Here is a 20,000-nt window from a genome sequence, read left to right as displayed (position 1 = left end):
AGATCTAGGTAGACCGTGGGAGAGAGTACATGAGTCTTAAATATGGGCATACAGAGAGTACATGTACAGGTTCACTACCATTGCATTCGAATGTTTACTTTTCTACATGATCTAGGTAGAGGTTCGGGGGTTTAAGGGGAGGGGAAGAGAGAGCTAGGTAGACCGCTGCAGAGAGTACAGGAGAATACAAGACATGGGAGTACAGGGAGTATATGTCCAAGTTTACTTCCATTGTATTTACTTCCATGGCATTCACTCCCATTAAAGGATAACGGGGAAAGAACATAACCCGACCCACTCTACCCTGTCAATTGTATGAGGGTGACGGAAAGGAGGGGAAAGGAGAGGATGTGAGGGAAGTGAAGGAGAGGGGAGTGGAGAGGAAGGGAGGAAAGAGGGAGTGAGTGAGGGGTTTATTCCCTGGCAAGCTCACAGGGAAACACCCAATCCACCCCCATTGTACTCTATTTTTAGTACTGAAAATGTACGACGAGGCTAAAGTAGACAAGTCTTATTGTTCTGGGATTCCTCGATCAAGCACTCCAAACTATAGACGTTCAAAGACCAGAAGAAGTTTCTCGTAACTTGAATAAAATCACCTGATCAGCCAAGATGAAATTATTGAAAGTGGTCGAGGGTTAAGGTTTAATGGTCCTCTGCAGAGATTGTGTTTTACGTCAATCCAGTAATTAAGTGTGCTTACAGTATTGTGTATATATGTCTCAACATTTCTTTTTTGCTAAGAGATGACTTGTGAACTGAAAGGCTTGGAGCTACCTTGGTCGTGAAAGAATGGGACGGAAGAGGGTAGTGAGGAGTAGGGAAGGAGTAAGGAGAAGGAGGAAAGAAGTGAGGGGAAAGAGGGGAGGAGTGAGGGGAATATGGAAAGGAGTGAGGGGAAGGAGAGAAGGAGTGACGAGAAGGAGGGATGGAGTGAGGAGAAGGAGAGGAGGATTAAGGAGAAGGAAGGGAGGAGTGAGGAGAAGGATGGAAGAAATGAGGAGAAGAAAAGGAGTGAGGAGAGGGAGGGAAGGAATGAGGAGGAGGAAAGAAGTGAGGGGAAGGAGGGGAGGAGTGCTAGAAGGAAGAGAGGCGTGAGGAGAAGGAAGGAAGTAAGGAGGAGATGGAGGGAAGGAGTGAGGAGAAGGAAGGATGGAGTGAGAAGAAGGAAAGGAAGAGTGAGGAGAAGGATGGATGGAGTAAGAAGGAAGGGAAAAGTGAGGAGAAGGAGGGAAAGAGTGAGGAGAAGGAAGGAGTGAGGAGAAGGAAGGGAGGAGTGACGAGAAGGAGGGATGGAGTGAGGAGAAGGATGGATGGAGTGAGGAGAAGGGGGGAAAGAGTGAGGAGAAGGAGGTAAAGAATGAGGAGAAGGAGGAAATGAGTGAAGAGAAGGAGAGAAGGAGTAAGCACAAGGAGGGAAGGAGTGAGGAGAAGGAGGGAAGAAGTACGGAGAAGGAGGGAAGTAGTGAGGAGAAGGAGGGTAGGAGTGAGGGGAAGGAGGGAAGGAGTGGGGAGGAGGGAAGGAATAGGAAAAAGGGAAATCAAAGGGAAAGAGAGAGACACGTGAAAGGCGTCCTTACATTTTTACCAGGGACACCCCAAACTGCAGTCAAAGAATTAAACATCATCAATGCGACGCCTCACCTCTTTGGGCATTAAACAAGGAAAAGTCCGTAAAAGTCGAGCAAGGTCCGTGAGAAACGAGTAAGGAGTCGCAAGAGACAAGCGAAGAATGACATGAAACGAGCCAGGAGGCACAAGAAATGAGTAAGCAATCGCAAGAGACGAATGAGGAGTCACAAGAGACGAGTAAAGAGTTGCAAGAGACGAGTGAGGAGTCGTAAGATACGAGTGAAGAGTAGCAAAGTCGAGTGAGGAGTCGCAACAGACAAGTAAGGACTCGCGAGAAACGAGTGAGGAGTTGCAAGAGACGAGTAAGGACTCGCAGGAGACGAGTGAGGAGTTGCAAGAAACAAGTGAGGAGTTGCAAGAGACGAGTGAAGAGTCGCAAGAAACGAGTGAGGAGTCACAAGAGTCGAGTGAGGAGTCGCAAGAGACGAGTGAGGAGTTGCAAGAAACAAGTGAGGAGTTGCAAGAGACGAGTGAAGAGTCGCAAGAAACGAGTGAGGAGTCACAAGAGTCGAGTGAGGAGTCGCAAGAGACGAGTGAGGAGTTGCAAGAAACAAGTGAGGAGTTGCAAGAGACGAGTGAAGAGTCGCAAGAAACGAGTGAGGAGTCACAAGAGTCGAGTGAGGAGTCGCAAGAGACGAGTGAGGAGTCGCAAGAGACGAGTGAGGAGTAGCAAGAGACGAGCGAAGAGTCGCAGGAGACGAGCGAGGAGTTGCAAGAGACGAGTGAAGAGTCGCAAGAGATGAGTAAAGAGTCACAAGAAACGAGTGAGGAGTCGCAAGAGACGAGAGAGGAGTCGCAAAAGACGATTGAGGACTCGCAAGAGACGATTGAGGAATCGCAAGAGAATGTGGAGTCACAAGAGACGAGTGAGGAGTCGCAAGAGACGAGTTAGGAATCGCAAGAGACGAGCGAATATTCGCAAGAGACGAGTGAAGAGTCGAAAGAGACGAGTGAGGACTCGCAAGAGACGAGTGAGGAGTCGCAAGAGACGAGTCAGCAGTAGCAAGAGGGGAGTGAGAAGTCGCAAGAGGGGAGTGAGAAGTCGCAAGATACGAGTGAGGAGTCGCAAGAGACGAGCGAAGATTCGCAAGAGAAGAGTGAGGAGTCGAAAGGCAGAAGTCCGTCAAGGACGAGTGAGAAGACAAAAGTCCGTCGAGAACGTCTAATCCATAAGTTGATGAAAATAGCATTAACATCTTCAAAACTGCTAACACCACGTTTATTACAAATATGGTTTCTCTTGAAGTATGAGAGAATAATCATAAGAACCATACAAGGTGTGACAAGTAACAACGAAAGGCTAATGACTGAGGAAGAAACAAAATATGATTTGTCAAAAGGAAAATTCATTAACATATGCAGAACTATAATATCTATGGTAGAACATGTAAGAATACACTCAGGTCATACAGTGCTGAACATGCCTTGAGGTCAGAACATGAACATGTATGGCAAGTCAACAAAGCAGAGAATTATTGACATCAATCGATCCCCCGTGGGAGTTCGACGAAGACGACCAGCTGAGCGACAGGGCTGTTGGGCTGTTTCTTAGCCAAACTCGGACACCTTAGAAATGATTAAGATACTGTAAAAAAAAAAAAAAAAAAAAAAAAAAAAAAAAAAAATCGTAAGAACAAGGGGTCCAGTTTCATTCTACAATGCCTACCGGCGACTCTCACCTTCCCAGGATGGCTTTGGCCGCAGTAAACCACCTCTTAGCCAAACTCGGACACCTTAGAAATGATTAAGATACTGTAAAAAAAAAAAAAAAAAAAAAAAAAAAATCGTAAGAACAAGGGGTCCAGTTTCATTCTACAATGCCTACCGGCGACTCTCACCTTCCCAGGATGGCTTTGGCCGCAGTAAACCACCTCTTAGCCAAACTCGGACACCTTAGAAATGATTAAGATACTGTAAAAAAAAAAAAAAAAAAAAAAAAAAAAAAAAAAAAATCGTAAGAACAAGGGGTCCACCTCTTAGTCTAAAGCCCTCATCCACAGAAACCGTACATTAATTAAAGTTTTAATGCTGACCACACAGGAAACTAACGCATTGCAAGTGTAAGCCTCTGAATCATTGTGTCCCTAAACGTATAGCAAACTCCAAAGGCAAACACTTCAAGGTACAAATAATCCTCGGCGATGTACACTATAAGGTATTGCAAATCGAGACTAGAATCAAACAGTTCATAACACAAACGAAATTAAGAAACTGTTATTAGACACTATTCTCGACACAATGCCCTTAGAATATTACAAATTGATAAAAAAAAAAAAAAAAAAAAAATCGGGACCCGTAGAAAAAAAGGACATCTACAGATTTTTGAGAACTGCGAAAAAAAAAAGTTTATAAAGCACATTTAAACAAGACTTAAACTGATTCAGGAGAAAAATAGGAAATCCGAGGAGCTGAAACTGACGCCGAGGACTCAGAAATGTGCCATCGACGGCGTGGAGGAGGTGGACAAAGAAAGAAAAATGGTCGTAACGAAGGTCGAGACGGTAACGGGTCTTGAGGGTGTTGGGTCGCGTGTAGGAGTACTGTTTCCTTCCACCCAGGAAGAGGAAGAGGAGGAGGAGGCATGAAAGGAAGAGGAAGAAGAGGAGGAAGAGGAGGAGGTGGGGAAGAAAGAGGAACAAAAGGAGGAGTAATAGGCGGAGGAGGTAGGGAAGGAAGACGAAGGAGAAGGAATAGTAGGAAAAAGAATAGGAGGAGGGGGCAGGAAACGAAGCGGAAGTGGATGAAAAGTAGATGGAGTAAAAGGAGGAGGAGGCAGGAAATGAGGAGGAGGAGGCAGAAAAGGAGGAGGAGGAGGTAGGAATGGGGTGGGAGTAGGCAGGAAAGAAAGGAGGAAGAAGAGGGATAAAAGAGAGAAGGTGAGGAGGCAGAAAAGGAAAAGAAGGAGGAGGCAGGAAAGAAAGAAGAGGAGGAGGAGGAGGAGGAGGAAGAGGAGGAGGAGGAGAAGGAGGAGGAAAGCGGAAAGAAAGAAGAAAAGAAAGAGTAAGAGGTAGGGAATGAAGAATAAGGCAGGAAAGGAAATGTAGGAGACACTAGAAGAGTAAAAAGCAGGAAAGGAAGAGTAAAAGGCTGGAACGAAATAGGAAGAGATAGGAAAGGAAGAGTAAAAAATAATATGGGAAAGGATTAAAGAAGAACAGGAAATAGGAAACGAAGAAGAAGAAGAGATAGGAAAAGAAGAAGACTACGAGAAGGAATGAGAAGTTAAAAAAAGATGAGGAGAAAGGGTTGAGTGAGAACGAGGAAGAACAAAGCAAAGAATGAAGAGAAGGAAGTAGAAAGCATGACGAAGAAGAAGATTTGAGGATGAAAAAGAGAAAGGTGGAATGCGAAAGATGAAGAGGAGCTGGGTGGTTTCTGAGGAGCGGGAGGGGAGGGGAAAGGATGCTGAGGGGGTTAAGGGGACAGTTAAGATAAGGGTGTGGGGTACGACACCGAGGTGCCGCATAGGAGAACATTGAAAAAGTTTAGGGAAATCAGGAACTTGAAGGGCTCCATGTGATAGAAAAGGTCTCGCAGGATATCGGACGGAGGGAAAGGGTAAAAGAAAATAGAGAAAAGGAATAGTGTAGGGTGGGAGTGAGTGGCTGAAGTAAAAATGGGACACTAAGGATGGGTAAAGATGAATAAGAAGAAGAAAAAAAAGAAGAAGAAGAAGAATAAAAAGAAGAAGAAGAAGAAGAAGAAGAAGAAGAAGAAGAAGAAGAAGAAGAAGAAGAAGAAGAAGTAGAGAAGAAGAAGAAGAAGAAGAAGAAGAAGAAGAAGAAGAAGAAGAAGAAGAAGAAGAAGAAGAGGAAGAAGATGAAGAGGAAGAAGAAGACGAAGAAGAAGAAGAAGAAGAAGAAGACGAAGAAGACCAAAAACAAGAAGAAGAGGAATAAGAAGAAGAAGAAGAAGAAGAAGAAGATGAGGAAGAAGAAGAGGAAGAAGAAGAAAAAGAAGATGAGGAAGAAGAAAAAGAAGAAGAGGAAGAATAAGAAGAAGAAGAAGAAGAAGAAGAAGAAGAAGAAGAAGAAGAAGAAGAAGAAGAAGAAGAAGAAGAAGAAGAAGAAGAAGAAGAAGAAGAAGAAGAAAAAGAATGAGAATAAGAATAAGAAGACAATGATGATGATGATGATGATGATGATGATGATGATGATGATGATGATGATGATGATGATGATGATGATGATGATGATGATGATGATGATGATGATGATGATGATGATGATGATGATGATGATGATGATGATGATGATGATGATGATGTTAGAGATAATGAATATGTTGAAGATGATGAAGATGTTGAAGATGATGAAAATGATGAAGATGACTATAATGATAAAGATGAAGATGATGAAGATAATGAACAAGATGGTGAAGATAAAGTTAAAGATGATGAAGATGATGATGATGATGATGATGATAATGATGATGATGATGATGATGATGATGATGATGATGATGATAATGATGATGATGATGATGATGATGATGATGATGATGATGATGATGATGATGATGATGATGATGATGATGATGATGATGATGATGATGATGATGATGAAGATGTTAGAGATAATGAATATGTTGAAGATGATGAAGATGTTGAAGATGATGAAAATTATGAAGATGACTGTAATGATAAAGATGAAGATGATGAAGATAATGAACAAGATGGTGAACATAAAGTTAAAGATGATGAAGATGATGATGATGATGATGATGATGATGATGATGATGATGATGATGATGATGATGATGATGATGATGATGATGATGATGATGATGATGATGATGATGATGATGATGATGATGATGATGATGATGATGATGATGATGATGATGATGATGATGATGATGATGATGATGATGATGATGATGATGATGATGATGATGATGATGATGATGATGATGATGATGAAGATTAAGATGAAGATGATGATGATGATGATGATGAGGATGAAGATGAAAATGAAGATGAAGATGAAAATGAAGATGAAGATGAAGATGAAGATGAAGATGAAGATGAAGATGAAGATGAAGATGAAGATGAAGATGATGATAATATGGGCAGGATCCAGAACCTCCATGACAGTTTTCCAACTGGTCTGTAGGTTGACAGAGAAACACATAAGAAAATGTAAGAAATAATTGAGAGAGGGGGGAGATGACTGCGGTATAAGGTCTTTTAGTTTAAATTGAAAAGCGTGAGGAGGTAATGGGAAATAGTCTAATGTAAATCAAGACGACTTAAAAGTTAGTTTGATAGCTAGAGACGTGGCACCGCGAAGGTAGTTTTTTCCTGTACATTACAAATAGGTAAATACAATTAGGTATAAGCGCGTGAATACAGAGAACACATACATGTATGCATACGCACACGTGCACGCACACGTGAACACACGGACGCGCGCGCGCACACACTTACGCACACACACAAACACACACACACACACACACACACACACACACACACACACACACACACACACACACACACACACACACACACACACACACACACACACACACACACACACACACACACACACACACACACACACACACACACACACACACACACACACACACACACACACACACACACAGTGTCGCTGCACTGCGAATCGTTACTCCAACTCTCGTGGGCGGGGAGTTTGGGGGGTGCGTGCAAGTTCACAGCCTTACCCATAGATTGGTCATATATGAGCTCTGAGATCTCCTCCGGCAGGGAAATAGCTGTCGATCACGAGTCCAACACGTGATCCAAGACCATGGTGAATCACACACACACACACACACACACACACACACACACACACACACACACACACACACACACACACACACACACACACACACACACACACACACACACACACACACACGCGCGCGCGCACATGCATGTACACACACGACTCAGTGGCGTGGTTGGTAGAGTCCACAACTCTCACTACGGTGGTCCGGGTTCGAATCCTGCCCAGGGCTGAAATAATTTTAGTAACACTGCGCTTCGAGTCGTTACTCCAAATTTCGTGGGCGGGGAGTTGGGTGTGAGTGTGTGTGTAAGGTCACAGCATTACCCATAGATCGGTCATACGACCTCTGAGCTCTCATACGGGAGGGGAATAGCTGTCGTTCACGGGTCCAGCACGTGATCCAAAGACCAAGGTAAATACACACATGTATAAACACACGCATCCACGCCAATACACACACACACACACACACACACACACACACACACACACACACACACACACACACACACACACACACACACACACACACACACACACACACAGACACACACACACACACACACATGTCCACGCCCGCACACGTACGTATGTTTGTGTGTATGTGCGCGTTTCTTTACATAATTACAATTGCTTATTTGAGGTTCACTCTTTGAAATGTATTATAACGTTGTCGATTCCATAGTACACGTAATTAGTTGTGTCTGGAAAATGGTGGCCATCAGACGTAACTAGACTAGACTAGTTGGTGAAAGACTAAACTGTTATTCAATTACAAATTAATGATCGACATTTTTCAGACACAGCTGATGACGCGGACTATTTGACTCTACAACATAACGAGATATTTCAAAGAGTGAATGCATTTGTTTGGGACACTACAAGAAAAGAGCCATGCCCATGGGGTCCTATCTATGTGCCTCCATCCCTCATACTTAGCCTTGAATTTCTGTGTGCATGTGCGTGAGACTGTGCGTGTGCGTGAGCCTGTAAGTGTACGCGTGTATGAATTTGTGTTTTGTAATATTCTCTTCATCTCAAATTTCTTCTTTTAGGTGTTCTATAATATACGATGGCTGTCCGGAAAGTATCCAGCCATTACGAATATTTGCAGAAGTGGTAGTGCAATCTTAACCAAATATGGCGAACGCTGACAAAAGACCCTATTGCGTATGCGTGAGTGGCAACTCAGTTACCGGACAGAGTTGAGTGAAAAAGTGTACTATTTGACCATCGCATTGATAATGACTGAGCGAGTAGAGAAGCGAATCTGTGTCAAGTTTTGTTACAAAGTTGAATATTTGTCAGCGGAAACGGAACTCTAGGATGATTCAATGAGTGAAGCACAGATAAAGATGTGGTACAAGCGCTTTAAAGAAGGCCGATAATCCGTCGAAAGTGATCCACGTCCTGGTAGGCCTTCAACAAGTAGAACACCCGAAAATGTTGAACTTGTAAAGACTGCATTCAATGAAAATCGGCGATTGACAATCCGAGAATTAGAAGATGATCTTGGTATCCCGCGGACAAGTGTTCCAAAGATTTTGACGGAAGATCTTGGCATGACATGCGTGGCGGCAAAATTCGTTCTGCCTCTCCTGATTCATGAGCAGGAGAAATTTCGAGCTAAAACTTCACAGTACATGCTTCAAGCTGCTACAAATGAGGAGTGAAAGGAAATAGGATGACTGAGAGTGGAAGGAAACAATATGATGAAGAGGAAGGGGAGGTAGTATTTGTCAAAGAAAAGAGAAGGGGAGGAGGAGAGTAGCAGGAAGAATAAAACAGAGGATAAAACAGAGAAAGCAAAAAAAAAAAAAAGACTTGATAAAAGTGCTAAGGAGAGAGGAAGAGAGAAAAAGAAAAGTAGAGAGAAAACGGGCGTCTCGGAAGTATAAGAAAAAAAAGCAAAAGAGAGAAAACGAGAACTAGAAAGAGGAGGGAGATGGCAAGACAAACGAGGAAGAAAAATTTAAGAATGAAGGAGTATGTGACTAAGAGTAAAAGAAAAAGAAAATGGAAGAGGGGATAGAAGGAAACAAGGAGCAAGGAAAGGGAAAAGGAGATAAACTGAGTGATGGATATATATATATATATATATATTAAAAACCACAGTACACTTTAATTCTAAGCCATCAACATCGGGAGACCCAATAGAGGCCACAAACAGAAATTGAAATGTGGTACTGCCGTAGTTAGTAAGTCACTGCGTCACATGTCGTGCGATAGCTGAGTTCGAGTCCTCGGCAGTACCACATTTCAATTTCTGCTTGTGGCCTCCATTGGGTCTCCCAATGTTGATGGCTTAGAATTAATGTGCATAGTGGTTGTTAAAATGTATCTCTAATCACTGGGACCCATTCACTGTTGTACATACATACATATATATATATACAGCATATATATATATATATATATATATATATATATATATATATATATATATATATATATACGAGGAATTCGCTAGTGGACAGCGACATTAATCAGATCATTTTTATGACCATAAGGCGGTAGTCATGGTGGGCCTCTTGTCATGTACAGCGCAGGTTCGAATCCTTGCGCGATGGTCATAAAAATTATATATATATATATATATATATATATATATACATTATATACATATATACATCATATATATATATATATATATATATATATATATACAGCATATATATGAACTTCACCGACAAACTTTGGGTGGACATACTCAATCGAAAAACAAACCCACTTTATTCAGCAGTGAAATGCAAAAACATTTTTGGAAACCATACGGTTGCAGCCAATAGAACACAGATTCTGATTCTGGCTGTATTGTAATTGAAATAGCAACATGAAGACGAAATTTGCCTCTGCCTTTTGTCCATAACCAGTCGATTGACTGTTAGATAAAAGAGAGTAAGGAACTATGTGTCGGTGTTCAGTTGGCTGCAAAGTGAACTGACTTGAGCTACCACACTGTTCAAAACATCATATTTTCACATTTCGCTATAGAAAAAAGTGAGTTCGTTTTTTGACGAGGGAAAAATTCCCAAAGTTTGTAGGTGAAATTTGTACACATAGTGTATGTGTGTGTGTGTGTGTGTGTGTGTGTGTGTGTGTGTGTGTGTGTGTGTGTGTGTGTGTGTGTGTGTGTGTGTGTGTGTGTGTGTGTGTGTGTGCGTGTGCGTGTGTGTGTGTGTGAATGTATGTGGGTGTTGGGTGTATGTGTGGATAGATAATGTAAATACATGACTAAATAAAGTAAGTCTAGTAATGGTATTACTATATAAGTATAAACAAAACTGCACGAATATACAAATCGTTGAAGGAATAAGGAATTTCAGAGCAGAGCGCGTAGAGGGGCATTTCGTTGAGCCCTAACGTGCTACCTTTGCCCTCAGGATATGACAAAGGCATCCCTATATTCCTTTGACAACTCAGATGTTTCTATGATGCAGCTTTACTTTGATATAAACTTATGCTTTTGCCTAAGGTCGCTGAAAACTTCAGTTGTAAGGCACAAGTACTATAACTAAACGCGCAAGTTTCCACAACCTGTTTAGCTTAGGTGCACAAGTACTCGTTCACGCACAAGTCCACGCTGACGCACACACACGCTGATGCACACACACGCTGACGCACAGGTACATTCTGACGCACAGGTACATTCTAACGCACAGGTACACCCTCACGCACAAGTACACGCTCACAAACAAATACACGCTCACACACAAGTAAACGCTTATGTACAAGTACACGCTCACGTATAAGTACACCCTCACGCACAAACACACACTCATGTACAAGTACACGCTCACACACAAATAGACATTCACGTGTAAGATGACACACATGTGCATGCTCACGCACAAGCACACGCTCACGCATAAGTAAACGCTCTCGCACAGGCACACACTCGCGCATACACAAGTTTGGTGATCATCTCAGCGAAATCTACGAAGAGTCACCACGTTGAAAGGGTTGCTGACTAAGTTTGCTTCTTCTCGTCTGAGGGTATGTGACTTGGCGTACAATATCTGTTTGAAAATGTCTTAAGCCTTAAAAATTCACTGCAGGATCGACGTCCTATCCCGTGGCTGTCGATACAGACCCTGTATCTCACCAATGTGGCTTAATCATTCACGCTCAAAATATTTGTAACAAAAGAGGCACATTTATATTGAATATTTTTTATCTAGTATGTATGGGAATGCGAGGAAAAGGGAAACACGGTGATTCTGATGACACAAATTCTTAAGTAAAAAAAAAAAAAAAAAAAATCCAGAGTCCCTTGTTTTCCTCTTCTCCTCAGACTCATTTGTTTTGCCATGACCAACGAAGAATGCGCTTATCATGTTATTAAAATAAGGCAAATAAATAAATAAATAAATGAATAATATTGATATATAGATAAAAAACAGAAAACACACAAAGTATTGAAAAAGTAATGGAAATAAATTTATTGCAATGCAATTGCAAGCAATTTTTGATAGCGTTATGCATCTGTTCTGTTCATATTTTGCTAGGATAATGATTAATCAATGTTTTATCTAATTTAATTGAACAACTGACGTATGCAGATTTCATATTCACATTGTGCAGATAATCAAATACCAAGATTCCTTCCAGCGATGCTTTTGTTGAACAAATTTCATATTTATTTTTGTCATTGCTGTATAAAACTGACATTTGAATACATTATATACATATACATTTACATACATATATATAGATATAATCACACACGTTTTGCTCGGTGCTATTATCGCTTAACGATGATCGTTCATGTCTCAATGATAATCGTCAAACGATTATCTAGAGCACCAATTTCTTGTTTTTGAATGGGGCTGCTTTCCTTCGAGCTGCAAAGTACGAGGTTGATGATTTTAAACAAAACTACCCACTCGTTTATCCAAATATGATACCAGGTATGATATACTACATCCGCCATTGGTTGTGGTAAGCTTGTAATCACACTGAGAAAAACGTACCCTTATATATGTTTGGCATATTGCGGAATACATTCTTCAAGGTCATTTACTTTTTTTTGTTTCTTATATATTTGTATGCTCGAGTTACATACACATGTATGAATTTTTTGCGCTCAACCCATCTCCACTATGATAGTACAATTGGAAGAAATAATGCGATTAGCTTATATCTCTCTTGATGGCCTAGTTGGAAAGTCACTGTCGCACTTGTCATGAGGATACCCGGTTCGAGTCCTGGGTAGTACCACATTTCAATTTCAAGCATGCTGGCCTTTGATGGCTTAGAATTAAAGTGCATTGTGGTTGTTAAAATGTATCTCTAATCACTGGGACCCATTCAGTGTTGTACAAATATTTTCCCTTGTTCGCATACTTCCAATTGTACTATCATAGTGGAGATGGGTTGAGCGCAAAAATTTCACATATGTGTATGTAGCTCGAGCATACAAATACATAAGAAATAATGCGATTAGCTTATATCTCTCTTGATGGCCTAGTTGGAAAGTCACTGTCGCACTTGTCATGAGGATACCCGGTTCTAGCCCTGCGTAGTACCACATTTCAATTTCAAGCATGCTGGCCTTTGATGGCTTAGAATTAAAGTGCATTGTGGTTGTTAAAATGTATCTCTAATCACTGGGACCCATTCAGTGTTGTGCAAATATTTTCCCTTGTTCGCATACTTCCAATTGTACTATTATAGTGGAGATGGGTTGAGCGCAAAAATTTCACATATGTGTATGTAACTCGAGCATACAAATACATAAGAAATAATGCGATTAGCTTATATCTCTCTTGATGGCCTAGTTGGAAAGTCACTGTCGCACTTGTCATGAGGATACCCGGTTCGAGTCCTGGGTAGTACCACATTTCAATTTCAAGCATGCTGGCCTTTGATGGCTTAGAATTAAAGTGCATTGTGGTTGTTAAAATGTATCTCTAATCACTGGGATCCATTCAGTGTTGTACAAATACTTTCCCGCGTTCGTATATATCTAATTGTACTATCATAGTGGAGATGGGTTGAGCGCAAAAATTTCACATATGTGTATGTAACTCGAGCATACAAATATATAAGAAATAATGCGCTTAGCTTATATCTCTCTTGATAGCCTAGTTGGAAAGTCACTGTCGCACTTGTCATGAGGATACCCTGTTCGAGTCCTGGGTAGTACCACATTTCAATTTCAAGCATGCTGGCCTTTGATGGCTTAGAATTAAAGTGCATTGTGGTTGTTAAAATGTATCTCTAATCACTGGAACCCATTCAGTGTTGTACACACACACACACACACACACACACACACACACACACACACACACACACACACACACACACACACACACACACACACACACACACACACACACACACACACACACACACACACACATACACACACACACACACACACACACACACACACACACACACACATATATATATATATATACACACATATATATATAGTAAGTATGATGCGATACCTGTTTTGAACCTTAGTAGGTGTTGAGGGGGAGTTAAATTGTCATTGTTTGTTGGGTGTGGTTTAATAGGTATCATGGCATACTCATTGCTCATCAAAGGGTGTTAGTTAATAGACTGGGTTAACCACTTCCTTTTTTTTCAATTCATTACACACTCGGTTTCACTTATTTTCACTTCCCTCTTTTCCGGGAGATTTTTCTTTTTTCTTTTTTTCTTTTTTTACTTAGTTCTGTGATTGTATTTTGTCTATTGTCACTGGTGAAAAAGGGGGTCATTTCTTTGAGTTGTGCTTTGGTGTCATCAAGGTGTAAAGGGGTTCTTCACTTTAGGTAAGATATTTAGAAATAGTTTTCTGGTTTCTGACTCGTTTCTGGGAGTCGGATAATTGGAGTGGTAATAAGGTAAAATGTATGAAGGGTTCTAACATCCTTTCATGAGTTATTGTCATAAGGTTACATATGGAGTATAATTCTATTGTTAAGATATGATATTACTGTATATCTATGGGGTTCAAGTCTTCTAGCCGGTGGGCTTTAATGCACAAACATACACTAATCTACAAATGAGTAGGAGCAGGACTAGGAGGGCGAAGGAACTGAGGGATATAGCGATTCATGGGAGTGTGAGGGTAGAGAATTGTAGTGTGTCTATCATATTTGATTGGGTGGTGTTTAGCAAGGTTACATAATCCTGTGGGTTTAAGGAAAGGGAAAGAGGTTGGGGGGGGTATTGGAAGGGGTTTGATGCGGTCGAGGACGGAGGTGAGGTTGTATCGAAGGATGTTGTGGTGGTGGTTGGGGTGAAATATTGTGTCTTCAAAGAAGATTTCGCATGATTCGGGAATTGAAACAGGTCCACAGATTTGTTTTCGCCAAGATGAGAGGATTTCTTTACAAATTACTGAAACGAGTGTGGTTCGTGGGAAGAATAGGAAGTATTCTGTATTAATGTATACGTGAAGGGTTTTGTTGAGGTTGATTTTTCTGTATGTGCAACTGTCTAGGGTACTGGAGTTCAATTTTACAATTTGATTCATACAGGTTAATTCTGTGGTGCGGTAGAAACTGAAAAGATATGCCAGGTTAATATGTAATTTAGAGACAGCTGATTTGCATATGGCGAGGTCGGAAGAGGAGATATATGAGTACCATTGGCCGTCTTCAGATTTGATAACTGTTGTGGGTTCTACTTCAAGAGTGATAGTTGAGTTTTTGTAGATGTATGGGAATGGGATTATATTTCAACATGTGAATCTTTTTTGTGGGTCGATTGCATTTGTGCCTAGCGTTGTTCCAAGGAGAGTGTAATATAGGTCTAGTTGTCCGCAGGGGAAGAGGCTTTTCAGGTGGAGGTTACGCGACACCTGGGGGGGTTGAATTTGGTCAAGATATGGCATTTTTCAAAACTGTGTTCAAAATGTTCGTATACCACTTAGAAATAAATCCCGACAAATAATTTTCCAGCCGCGCGCAATTTAAAGGTCCTGGGTGAGGATTAAAGGGACAGATTTAAAGGCGCAACCCACACTAGAAGGAGGCGTGCCACTTAGGACCTTCAGGCGCAGCGAATAACGTTGAAATTTGATTGAATTTACACTCGCCCAGTGTATCAACGGCCAATACGATTGTGGAGGGGAAGGGAGGAAGGTGGAGGGAGAATATTTCGCCAACTTTGTGCGAAACTAAGCGTTAGTTACCGGCTAGCTCTGAAAAGGGAAGTACGCATGTCTCATGAGCTCTCATTGCAATCTATTACTTTAGCTACTACATATTACTCTTTAGTACAGTCATCATGGGTAGCAAAAAGAACAAAAGAACATCACAATGACAAAAAACAGCAGTTAAAGATGGCAAGCAGTCAAAGACGACTAAAGATCTCACCACCTCTCACTCCACCACCGCCCTCACCTGCACCTCTGTGACGGTGACAGAGGTAAAGGACAACATTAGACTAAACAATTCAAAGAGGAAGATTAAATCCAAAGAAGAAAGCAAGAGGAAAAAGATCAAGGCTATACAGGAAGAAAGAAGAAGGGACATCATATGATGCTGGAGGGGGTGCCCTACCAACATAGATTGGCGAGGGGAATCTGATGAGGAAAGAGAAGGTGCCCACTACTGGAAAATAAACCTCTTTCCAATGATTTAGATACCCTGAAGACCCCCAGCAGAGAGGTTTCATATGAAGAAACTGCCAAAGGTGCAAAAAAGCAAATTATATGATGTTGTCGTCTGTGCGTCGTCACTACTGTGACATACTTATACTTTAGTTTTTCAGTATTTAAAGTACTTATAATTAAAATATGTTGATAATTTTTACTGTACTTACTTATTATATAATAAGAATTAAGCCATGAAAAAATCAGTCAAATTGGTGAAACTATAAGCAAGTTACAGATATATTCATATTTCAAGTTGCCATATCTCCGTTCGATATTTTTCTACTTTTTTTTAATCATAAAAAATTTAATATACATTAGATTTAAATGAAACTTACAGGGAATATTACTTTTAGTAACTGCTAGGGCCGATCGTTCGAATATTTTGAATAGGATGAAAGAGTTTGGAGTAATAATGGAAACAAGAGCAAAAAAATTGTATTTTTCACGATTTTTGCCAGCCATTAAAATTGAAATGCCTGTATGCAAAAGTATAAAGGAAATTGTTCAATTACTCAATGACCGGCCCTAGGTGTGCCTACTGACTAATCATAGCCAAAATATAAAACAAATTGGTCCACGTATTATGGTGCTGTACACTTTTAAATGTCGCTACTGGTATACGTACATGTGTACATGTGTACATATGTACATGTGTACATACATCATTCTGCTTCACCTAAAATGTAGGCAATATGGATACCTATTTACCTGAGAAGTTTCAGCTCTTTACTCTAAATATTTTAGAAAATGACCTCCAGGTGTCGCGTACCCCCTTAAGGCGATGGAGAGTGCAGTTTTTAGTTTGCCTTTGAGGAGGAAATTTGAGGTGGCCTTGTTGGCGGTTGCGTCGATGATGTTGAGTATAATTATATGGTACTAGTGTCTGACTATATCTATGTGGTCGCTTAAGGTGTTTATTTGTTCTATGTACTATATGAACATTTCTAGTTCGTGAAGATGGTTGGACTGACTACGGGAATATTCGTGAAGTCTAGAAAAACGCCCTAGTAGTGAGTTTATGGATCCTGCTCAGTGTTGTGAGTTTAGTAGAACAAGTTTTCCCATCTTATTAAGTTTGGAGGCCGTTTTGTCTATAGTGAGGTGAACATTAGTTATGTCCTCTTAATTGGCAATGCCAAATAAGGATTTAGAAAGGGAGTCCATGAAGTTCATGAGTCCTCTTTTATGTCTGAATGAGGCATGGTGGAGTTCTGAGTTATGAGTTGATGTCATGTCACTCCGTTCAATTGTGGAGAGTTGGTAGTGTGTTTAGTTTGTCGGAGATTAAGTAGAACATGTTGTCTCTTGATTCTGAGAAGTTAGTCTTGGGATTGGGGTGTTTGAAGGTGGTATGGAAGTGATCTGATATTGTATTCGTAAGTTTACGTATTGACTCTAGATCTGAGTTTATTCTCGCGGTGTCGAACTCCATTTTTACTGTGATTGTGTCACTGATTACCATAACCTGGCCTGCAGGGGCGACTATTGTTCCTGGAATTATCCTCGGTTGTTTAGTGCCGGAAAGGGCTGCGACGAGGCATACGAGGATGAGAGCTAGGAGTGTCATGGAAGTTGGGGAGTGGGGTTAGGTATCTTATCTCTGGATTTTTTTTTCTCATTATGAGTATGATTTGGGTATGATTCTGCCAGGTGAACACGATCCTGAAGGATGTGAAGAGAGATTATATAGTTGGGGAAAGGTTTGATGGATAGGGATCGTGATCACTTCCCACTCAGGTGAGCATGGCATCCTGCCCTCTAAGGGTGGAGAATCTGGATTGGTGTAGTGAGTTAGCACTTGGAGCGTAGTGTCATGTGAAAGGTGGGGGGTTGAGGATTCGTGGTTGTGGGTGGAGGTTGGTTTAGTAGAAATCTATGTCTGTCTAGGATGGAGTTTACGTCGAGTTTTGATTTTATTTGTTTTATTTTTTCTCCATGTGCTGTGATGAGGGTGTCATCTGACGGGTCAGTAAGGTGGTAGCTGCTATTGCTAAGCCTTTCTGCTACTACCAAGGTGCCGAAGAACTTTGATTTAAGTTTGTTAGATCTGTTGTGTTCTTTAAGCATAACAATATCACCTGGGGTGAGAGACAAGGATCGAGAGTATTTATATTGTTTTGTTTTTGTTTTTTGTTTTTCTTGTTCTAGGTTCTTTTTTACTTCTTTGTGGATCAAGTGCATGGCAAGTTCTACGCGTTTCGCGTAATCTTCTATGATGTAGAAGGGGGAAGGTTTTTTCTCCAGTATGTCATAAGGCATATGGAGGGGTTGACCGAAGAGTACAAAGTGGGGGGAGACCTTCATTGCTGATTTTATAGAGCCATTTATACTGGCTTGTACTTGTGGGAGCCAATCTTCTCATGTGTCGCAAAGACATTCTTGCAGGGGGCGGAGGACTTCGAGGGGTTTTCTGTTTGTTCTCTCTACTAGTCCGTTTCCTTGTGGGTGGTGCGCTGTGGCGTATAGTCTGTTGATGTGGTATAATTTGGCTATGTTTTGGAGGACTTCGTTATTGAATTCAGATCCGTTATCCGAAAGGATTTGACGAGGAATGTTATATTTACAGAACACATGGTCGACTAAGGCTTGGGCAACTGTTTCCGCCGATTTGTCTGATAGGGGGACTAGTATCGTATACTTTGAGAAGTAATCTACTGCAATAAGGATGTACTGGGAACCTTGGCGGCTTGGGGGTAGTTTTAAAAGATCAATGCCCATAGTATCCCATGGTTCTGATGGAATGGGCACTTCTCCGATTTGGAGTGGTTTCGGGTCTGGTCCACGAAGCTGGTTATATGTGATGCAGTCTTCGATGTGACGGTTGATGTCGATGATGATCTTGGGCCAGTAGTACGCCCGTCTGGTGTTTGCAAGGCATTTTTCTTTGCCTGGGTGGCCTGCAATGGGGCTATTGTGCACTATTAGGAGGATTCTTGGAATTAATGAGTTTGAGATTACTGTTTGGGTTGGGGTAGTGGTGCCTCTTTTAAGAATTCCATCCTTTAGGTGTAATTCTCGGAGGGGTACAGGGGGGTGGGTTTGTAGGGTGGTTCCCATTTCTAGGTGGAGGATTACCTGTGACCAAGTTGGGTCTTTTCTCTGTTCTTCTCGGAGTTCCTGAGGGGAAATACAATTGGTGGTTGGGACTGTTGCAATTAGGGGGTTTCGGCTACGTGCGTCTGCTAAGACGTTTGCTTTTCCTTTTATGTAGGTGATAATTGGGTTAAATTCTAAAATGGTTATATGCCATCTTGCTATCTTACCTTGTAAAAATTTTCCTTTGAACAATTCTGTTAAAGGTTGGTGGTCTGTCATGACTGTGATTTTGTGACCCAGAATGAGTTCTCGGAAATGTTTAAGGGCCCAGACTACTGCTAGGGCTTCCATGTGGATGTTGGAGTAGTTACGCTCGGCAGGGTCCAGTACGCGGCTTTGTACGCTATCGCTCTATGTTTCCCGTTTAAGTCTTTTTGTTGTAGGACTGCACCTATCCCTAGGGTGGATGCATCCGTAAACAAGAAGAATTCCTTTGTAAAGTTCGGGAAGGCGAGTATGGGTGCCCTGTATAGTGCTGTTATTATTTTCTCAAAGCATTCTTGTTCTTCAGAGTCCCATTTGAAAGGTATGTTCTTACGTGTAAATTTGGTAAGCGGCGTAGTTAGGTCAGCAAAATTTCTGATAAAATGTCAATAATAGGCAGCCATGCCAACGAAATAATGGAGTTGATTCTCGTTCTTCGTGGTGGGGAATTCGGCAATGGGTCTGATTTTGTCTGGGTTTGTGTGGATTCTATCTTTGTTTACTGTATGGCCAAGAAGGGTGATTTCCATTTTCAGGAATGAGCACTTGTTAAGATGGATTTTAAGGCTAGCTTCTTTGATGGTTCGTAAGACGTACTCAAAGGTGTCAAGGTGGTCTTCTACAGTATGGAAAAAAAAATATTAGGTCGTCCAGATAGACGAAAAGGGATTTGCCTAGTTTGTCTT

This window comes from Oratosquilla oratoria, chromosome 7, assembly GCF_046742065.1.
Source record: "Oratosquilla oratoria isolate Oo_2021 chromosome 7, ASM4674206v1, whole genome shotgun sequence".
Taxonomy (NCBI): domain Eukaryota; kingdom Metazoa; phylum Arthropoda; class Malacostraca; order Stomatopoda; family Squillidae; genus Oratosquilla; species Oratosquilla oratoria.
This window is presented reverse-complemented; position numbering follows the sequence as displayed.